Below are 9,880 nucleotides of genomic sequence, written 5' to 3' on the forward strand. Positions count from 1 at the left end.
AGGTTATTTTATGCACAATAAAATACAACTGACGAAACTAAATTATAATGGGACATGTATAAGTTATGTGAAATATAAACCATATTTTCAACATTTTTTAATTTCATTAGAATTTTCAAAGCTATTAAATTATTGAAAGAAATGGTCAAAACATAAAGCTAAAGGTCATAAATTGAAGCATATCAAACAAGCTTTAAGATAATTTTTACTGGAATCGTTTATCAGTTTTAGTTTTAATGTTATATGAACTTAAATAGTGAATAACAATTGATTTTTTCAAACAACCATAATTTCAAAGCTAATCAATCGATTCAGCCCATCTTCGAATCTGATCAAGATAATCGCTTATAGAATAATTGTAGAAAATTTCATTAAGCTCCGATAAGAACTGTAGGTACTATCGTAATGATAAGAGCAGTGATAATCATCGGGATTAGAGGTACACTGAGAGAAAAAATCAGTAACCGCAACTAAAAAAAAAATAGTGATATACGAATACAACTTTTTTTTTTATGTCTCCATAACAAACAAGTTTTAGTTCATGTAAAAATCAAATTGTCGTTACAGTGACTATTTCTTAGTTAATTCAACGTTTTCGTCTTTAATATAATTGTCAAATAGTAGTTATATCAAATTCAAAGAAATTGTTGATAGAACTAAATCCTAAGTGTTGAATTACGTAAGGTTTTTTACTTATCGGTGCGAAAGTTAAAATGTTACCAAGACCAAAATCGTAGTTAATATAGAAATTTTTTCATAATTACTAGCACAAATAATATTAAGTTATAGTAACTAATGTAGGATAGCTGGATAAACTGTGTATATGTAATTACGAGAACGACGAATTTTCAATTACAAGCACAATGATAGTATAGTTTACCTTACAAAAAACATCAAGTAGAATTCACCATGGAGATTTTGTCGTAACCAAGAACAGTTAATAGTTGATGTAAAGATTATTCCGTACTTATGGGCATAAATAATATTTAGTTATAGTAACTAATGCACCATAGTACAATGAAAAATGTATATGCAGTTACGAGAATAACGAATTTTCAATTATCAGCACAACGATACTGTAGTTTACCTTACAAAAAAAATCAATTTGTATTCACCACGGACATTTCTTCGTTACCAAGAAAAGTTGATTGTTGATAAAAACATTATTTTTTACTTTTTTATATAAATAACATTTAGTTATAGTAACTAATGCAGCATAGTACAATGAAATATGTATATGCAGTTACGAGAATAACGAATTTTCAATTATCAGCATAACGATACTATAGTTTACCTTACAAAAAAACATCAAGTAAAATTCACGATGGAAATTTTGACGTTACCAAGAACAGTCAATAGTTGATGAAAAGATTATTTTGTACTTATTTACATGAATAATATTTAGTTATAGCACAATGCAGGATAGTACTAAAAGCCATGTATATGTAGTTATGAGAACAACGAATTTTTCATTACGAGCATGATGAAATTGTAGTTTACCTCACAAAAAGCGTCTAGTTGTTTTCACCATAGAAAACTCACCGTAGAATTCCTTGTTTGTTTGCAATAATATTAAACTTTAGCAAACTGTTAAAGATTAATAATCTGAAACGCTGATTAACTACTACAATAGAATACTAGCACAAAATTTTTAGTTGAATCAATCGTATATCACTTGCTTATTTTAATAAAAACATTACTTAATCAAATCAGACATGCAATCTATTGGTTTTACGTACTCTTTTTCTTTTTTTTAATCAATAACTAATAATTAAATAGATTAAACAACGTATTTATAGTAAATTGTTTTATTACTTATCACTTTAACGACATTTAATTATAAAAAACATGTATTAAGGAGCACTAATTATGCCATATAACTTATAGTTAACTAAATATTTTTAACTTAACTTCTACAACAAATATAATAAATCTTACATGAATCTGCAATAAATATAATAATTCTTAATACAATGAGATCATAATAATGAAAGGCAATATTATTGTATTAAGTAGTTCTTAGATCATTTCTAATACTTAGTAATAAACTAATTGAATTTAGTTAAATTATCATATTTATTTATTATTAATTTTAAATATAAATTTACTTTCATGAAATATATAGATTAAATCATATGGTTATCATAGTAAATATAAGGTACAGCACCTGACATTATCACAATATTTCGTGGTTCAAAAAATAATAAATTTTCAAATAATATAAAATCATATTTTTCTGTCTCTTGTAACTGATAGCTTTGTAGTAAATTATTTTTTTTAACACATTCGAATATTTTCATAATGAATGCGAACTTACAATCAGTTGAATCAACTTTGGTTTTAAATATATTTTTTATGCAACCATACGTTGGCTTATCATCGTTAGTAAGCTTAACAATATTGTTTACATTATATTTAACATTTTTATAAGTAACATTTTTTATCTGGAAGTAGTTGCTTATATCGTAGGAAATTTTTACAATAGGACGTTCATTACTACATGATAATTTTTCGTGAGAAAAATTATATTCGAGTTTAGCATTTTTAAGAAATTTTTTACTTAATGAAAGTTGTTCTTTTATAGCTATTTTTTTTGGTAAATTTAATCTATTTTTAGAAGTTAATGCACATTGTTTAATCGGTTGATGTTTTGCTTCGAAACGCATAGACCATACATGAACTAATGGGCCAATAGTTTTCACAATGGCAGCATAATGAAACATAAAATGGTGCTTAGGCTTTAAAACGTCACCAAAAAGTTTAGTGTATAAAGTATGGTGTTCTTCAATTAAATTATCGATCAAAATAGGATCGTTATCATCTATCACAGGCTGCAGCGCAATACCAATTATCTGACGTAATAATATAAGTAATTTCCACACCTTTATATTTTTTTTCGGAACTAAATCAGCTAAAATTAACGGGGCATTCAAAATAAAACACTTCATTTCAGCAGCGGACATTTTCAAATATTTTTTTTCTAGGTGTGCATCAGATATAGGAGGAGGTTTATTAACGCCGATAGGATATTGAAGATATTGGATTTTAAAATTTAAACTATCTAATGTAAATAGTTTTTTAACTTTAATTAAATCATATAAAATCAATCCTAAATCGTAATTACATACACCCTCAAATAAATCATGCATTATGTCAACACAATAGTTTTCCGTCACGTGAAAGCCTTCAACATCGTTCCATTTACTTTTTGATTTTATACCAGTTAGCTGTGAATTATTTTCTAAGAGATCAGATTCATAATTTAATTTATTACGTAATGAAGAAGCATTAATTTTAATTTGATGAGTTGATGACTTTTTAGTTATTTTGCAAAATCTACAAAAATGGTCAACATTGAAACTTTGTGTAAAACCGAGCATCTTATTCAAACCTAGGTTATCACCAAGAATCATTGCAAGCTTCAAAAAGATTTTAATACTTCGTCCGTTAATATTTACTTCAATTCCGTTATTCTCTAAATCGTTCAACTGTTTAACAACTTTACTGTACACAATATCATCGCTGAAATTGTTCACATCACTAGAGTGAGCCAGTTGAAAAAGAATGATATTGTCAAGTTTTGAACAAATTTCTGGTGGTAAACTAGGAATAGATACGTACATCGCTGACATACTATAAACACCAGCGTGTGAACCTAACGGATTACCAGGTTCACACGCATCTTGATATAAAAATAAAGGAAGGAAAAAATTATTCGAGTCACGAACTTTGGATTTCCAAAATTCAGTTTGGATAATATTAGAAATTTTTGTTTCTGTCTTTAAGTGATTCATATATGAAAGAGTTTTTTGTAACACTTCAGGTATTTCAAAAAATTTCGTAAGCACAGCTGCTAATGGAATAATAGAACCTTTACATTCTACTGACTCGAGTTTTCCATCACGTAACTCTTGACGATAACCATAGATTTCGGATATTAGTTCGATATAACACTTACTCTCACGTAATGTTTTAAAAAGTTTATGCTCTGAGTTTATTAGATCAAAACTTGTTTGCAAATCAACAAATTTAGTTTCAACTTCATGTCTAACTGTACTATCAACTGACTCTAAAACTGACATTTTCAATGAATTTATAAAATTACTGTTCAAAACATTAGAAATTGTTGTTGTTATATTTTCTGCCTGAGAACGACTGAGATTTACATCTCCATAAGAGTTAGTAGCTATTATCAACGCCGTTTCAAAAAATTCCGATCCTCTTAATTTATTTATATTATTATTAACTTCTAAATTATCATTAGCTACAGGTAGGACTCCATTTTGAGATAGATTTATATCATTAGTATGATCTAGTTGAAAGACATCATTAGAACTAGTATGTGCATTATCTTCGACTAATTCACAGATACATATTTTATTATGTCTACGTAAACTCAAGATGCTATCAAACATCCTATTGCATAAATTTCTTGCACAAGCAAATATGGGAATATTATTTTTGTGAACGTATCGATAATGTTGAGGGATTGCTGAAGTAATGATCAATTTTGAGCACACCGTGCAACGAGCTTTAAAAGAGTTCACAGTTGTTTAAATCTAAGTTTACTGATCGATTTTAAGGAAGGACTTTACTTTAGATGGTTAAATAAAATAAATTATTTAATGTTAAACACTATAATAAAAAATAAATGAAAAAAATAGAGATAAAAAGTATCCGTTATCGATGATTTGAGAATTCAAACTTTTAAACTAATTCTCACCCTCATCTGAAACATCAGAAGCGCTGCTGATTACTTCAGATATTCCGTCCAAAGATTTTCTTGTCCAATCAAGGCTTTGATACCTGCCACTTTTTGCCTCTGTTCGTTCGAAGATAACAGTTTGAATATACGTCCAAACAACAGCGCAGCAAGTTTGATATTTTGCATTTAAAGCATACGTTGCTTTCCAACAAAATGCAACTGCGCTGTCACTGAATCAAATTGAATCCGTTCACTGTTGATGATAACGTAAGCTGCAGTTATGTTTACTAAAGGTCCAACAACAATAATAAAAGGCTGTAGAGATATTTTCCAGTTCTCACAAGTCTTTCTTTGAGTAGTTAATACGGTATCCATTTGATCAACAACCTGGAAAATTAATTTTAATTAATTAAAATTGTAAGATAATCGGTAAATTGTTTAAATAAAATTGATTTAATTTCGTAACTCACATCTATCCAAGTTATAAAACCATCAGCTTGTTCTTTACGTGATGCTTTCCATGGCTTTTTTGTACCACTAGCCATCGATACAGGTTTAAAAAGATGCGCAAATACTTTCCAAGCTATGACATCACTTGGAACACCAGAAAGATTTTCCAGTAACTTATTGGCAGTCTTGATTTTCTTTGCCAATTTAATAATCTTCAAATGTAAAACAGGCCATTTTTTTACTAAAGAATTAGCAACTATTGTAGGGTAGGATAATTTGAAATCCAACTCTAATAACTGTAACACTAATGGTGTTTTAAGTTGCGCATAATTTTCAAAATACGATGAAATACTTTCAATGTCTGTGGTGCGATACTTGTGAGTCTTTTCCCACAGCAATAAAATTCGTTCTTTATCATCTAAGGAAGTTTGAGCTAATTCAGCGATAAAAGAAGAAGCAATTTTTTCATTTTCAACTTGTTGTAATTTATCTATTATGACAGAGAGACTAATCTTGCCAAGTCTGGTCGCACCTAGTATTATAGTCGAATATTAGGGCGCCACTGGAAGATGGACTCGGCCTTCCAGAACCGGATGTTGGAGGATTTTATTTTAATTAATTTAAATTAATTTGTTACTCAGGGTCGTTTGTAATATTTTGTGAGTGAGAAGAGGAATCGTATAGTAGGCTGAAATAATGTTAATTCAAATTTTATTTAATTTAAGCACCTTGCTTTATTTTCTTACCCTGTGACAATATTTATTTCTTATGGCAAACTAATTTTACTTATGACAAACTAGGATTCTTATGACAAACTAATTTCTTATGACAAACTAATTTCTTATGACAAACTAATTTCTTATGGCAAACTAATTTCCTCGTCCCCTAGACGGTTACTTATGGCAAACTAAATTCTTCGTCCCCTGGACGGTTTTCCACACCCACACACCCACTTAATTTATACCTCGTCCCCTGGACGGTAAACCTTAATATTAATTTAAAAAATCATCCCCTGGATGTATAATTAATTAAAATAACTTAACATGTCCACCGGACCTAAATCACAGACACAGTTTTCTTTACTAAAAATTACTGACTCGACTTTGAACTCTACTTTTATTTTATTTAATTCGTACTCAATGACATCACTTTCTCTTACTCAATTATTAAACTTGATATTTTATATAAAATTGCACTAATAAAATTTCCAGTATAAACATTTCACAACTACTTAATTCTCACTGATTCATTTAATTCATTTATTAATTTTCACTGTCTTATTTAATTCAATTATATTTATTAATTAATTAATTTTGGTTTTATTTTAATTATTAACTAATTAATTTTCCACTGATAATTTTCCCATTGATATCTAATTCCAAAATTTATATATAATTAATTTACTCCAAATTTCTGATAATTATTTTCATTATGTATTTTAACACTCAACTTAATTCACTGACAAAATAATCCATCCTTAACTTTACTCGAGACAATTTTATCGTAATTTTCTAGCGTCTTACTTTTGATTTTATAATTTTAATTAGAATTATTTTAACGTTATTTTATAAATATTTCATGACTAATTTTACGACTAGAATTACGTTAAAATTGACTCGAACATTCGGCCGGTAAATTGACGTCGCAAGGCCTTAATTTACGATTTTACAACGCGGGAAAACTTTTGTCTAGAGCGGCCGACAGGCCTGAATACTTTTATTAAAATTATTAAATTTATTTATTGAATAATTTATACGGAAAAATTTATTTTATTCCAGCCGAGAGGCCTCGAATGAAATAAATTTCGAGTTACAACAGAACGACGAGTACACGGCAAAGATTTTACGTAAATTTCGGGACTCCGAGACGCGTGATTACACTAGCCGACGGGCCTTGAAATATCAATCTAATATCGCGAAACCAGCAGAAAGATATTAAGTAAATTAATTATAATTAATTCGGCCCTCAATTATTTAAGTTAGAGGCCTTAATTAATTATAATTTTTACCTCGAGGAAACTCCAACAGTCACGATGAGAAGGTATCAAGTGGTCTCGTCGCCTCCTCTAAGTTTCTCTCCGCTGGTCTGCACTCTCTCTCTCTCGTCACCCAGGAATTTCAATTGGTAATCTGTCAAGGAACAGTACGCATTAATATTTTGTTAAGTTATCGATTATTATAATTATCGGCCTAAAGGCCTAATAATTAATTAAACAGTTAAATATAAATTAATTATCGCCTCGTTCCACGTGAAGCGTGAACGGACGTATATATTTACCTTGATGATGCTAAGTTTGCGTCCGTTGGTTCTCGTCGTCTGGACAACTCTTAACTTCTTTTTGTTCCGCAGTCCATTATATCTTTTCACTCCCGTCCACTTCTCCGGAAACCTATTCCCACTTTCTTAAACTAAAGGAAATGACGAACGGACGGGCCTTAGTGATCTATGCGACACCCGGTGACTAGTCGCAACACTACTCGTAACTTACGAGGTCATCGGCCGGTTATGGCGGGAACGAAATTCAAATTCAAATTTATTTATTTATTTATGTTCATTAAAATTACCCTGTCACACTATATCTTCTTTTTCTTCTTGCAAGAATTTTTTTACTGATGACTTAACTTTTTTAGATTGATTGCAGAAGCGATGATACAACTTTCCTGATGTAGCGTTAGTTCCACTACGATGATGATACCATGTTGTTGAGATTTCTTTTGACCAAACAGCACTTATTTCATCAGCCCAAAATTGATACTGCTGTTTTGTAATGAGCAGTCGTTTATTTAGACTTAAAATATATTCAACAACAATGGTGGCCAGTTCGTTCCCACATGACAATAGATTTGATTGCTTCAGAATGTATTGTCCATTGAAAGTACTTTTTAGTAATGTTTTTAATTTAGATCCAGGAGTACATGATACTTGAGGCGCGATTACAACAGAGTTCGTGGACTGTAGATGTCGTTGTCTTTGAAATATAAATTGATAGTGATCTCCAAATGGTTTTTTATTAGTTCACCAAGGTTCTCATCGGGAATGTGTAAAAACACAAATTTATTAATTTTCTCCCCTATAAGCAAAAATATCAAAAGGCTGTTATACAGATAAAACTTACACATAAAAAAAATCAATAACATAGGACTTTTAAAAAAAAACTAACGATTAAAGATCTCGTTGTATTCTTCCAACTTCCACTCTATCAATTTTTCAGAAACAAAACCCTGACTCGAATCAGCATCGGAATTAGAGCACAAGTCACCATCTATAGAATTTTTCTGTTGGGAATTTGGAGCATCATCATCAGCATTCGGTTGATTGCTAGCCCCTGGAAGAGTTGTCGTTTTCCTTTAATTAAATTAAAGAAATGCGCGTTTTTAAGTAAAAACTATTGTTGAACGCCTACAATAAAAATAAAAGAAAATATGAAAACTATGTATCGCGAATTGTAGACAAAAGAAAAATGCAGTCAAATTTTTTCGACAGCAAAAATTGAATTCATATTTCATTATTTCCCTACTGTAACGCTGCCAAAAATGTAAAGTAACGTTTTTCGTATTGGAAAGTTATGTGTGTTGCAGATCGAGTAAAATAAAAATTGATAATTGTCAAGCAATAATAAGTTAATGCAAATAACTTGCAAATTTCAATGAGATTACAAAGTATGTGTAAACACGTAAATATTAAAGCCTACTATCACGTGTTGGAACGGACTAAGAGTGCGACATGGCTCTCCTGTCGAGCGTCAGTTGTCTCGACTACGAACAAAGGCTCAACGGTTCTGTTATAGCAGACGGAAGTTTACGCCAGTATCCGTACCAACTATTCTGTTGTCGTTCGCGCGCTTTTACACGCCTGTGGCAAAATGATACCACTAATATTTGGTTTTTTTTTAATTTAAAAAACTTAAACATGATTAAAAACCATAATTATAATTAAAATTGACTAATTTTAGAGGTTTACGATTTAAATTGTTATTTCAACTAATGTTCCCGTAATGATTGACAAGAAATTTTATATCTGACCCAGACACCAAACTTTGTAAAAAAAAAATTAAATAAATAAGTTAATATAATCGTTAGAATCAATCGAAACTGTCAACGTTAATTTATGTCGCGGCGTAATAGAAATAATACGAAAGAATTTTTTGCTACCAACTTTTTAAGATATAAAATTTGTGAAATTAAAAACAATTTAACAATATTTATTGATTTTTCAAAATTTTTCATACCTTTTTTTATAATGTAGCGTAATAATTTTTGAAATATGTCGCAGACCGTAACCTCTAAACTCCTTTAAGTTATATATTTTTTAATTTTAATTACAAAAAATTTATGTATTTTCGATCACGTCCAATATAATCACTTCGTGAACAATTAATAATAATGTAATTTTGAATAACTTAAGAATTTTCATGAGAAAATAAAATATATTTGCAAGAGAAAGAAATTTAAAACCTCCTTTCGCGCACTGGAACGGACTGAGAGTGCGGCATCGCTCTTCTCTCGTGCGTCAGTTGTCTCGACTACGAACAAAGGCTCAACGGTTCTGTTATAGCAGACGGAAGTGAACGACAGTATCCGTATCAACTATTCTGTTGTCGTTCGCGCGCTTTTACACGCCTGTGGCAAAATGATACCACTAATATTTGTTTTTTTTTAATTTAAAAAACTTAAACATGATTAAAAACCATGATTATAATTAAAATTGACTAATTTTAGAGGTTTA

General features: G+C 29.9%; 1 long non-coding RNA gene across 1 annotated transcript; it reads right to left on the reverse strand.

The window, feature by feature from the left end:
• Positions 1–4,903: 4,903 nt before the first annotated feature.
• Positions 4,904–8,569, reverse strand: LOC128668456 (uncharacterized). The gene is made up of 4 exons (XR_008404165.1): positions 8,316–8,569; positions 7,164–8,225; positions 5,176–5,367; positions 4,904–5,092 (listed from the first exon to the last, which is right to left on the reverse strand). It is a non-coding gene; the product is annotated as an uncharacterized LOC128668456 (long non-coding RNA).
• Between the last annotated feature and the right edge of the window lie 1,311 nt (positions 8,570–9,880).

This window comes from Microplitis demolitor, chromosome 1 (assembly GCF_026212275.2).
Source record: "Microplitis demolitor isolate Queensland-Clemson2020A chromosome 1, iyMicDemo2.1a, whole genome shotgun sequence".
Lineage (NCBI taxonomy): Eukaryota > Metazoa > Arthropoda > Insecta > Hymenoptera > Braconidae > Microplitis > Microplitis demolitor.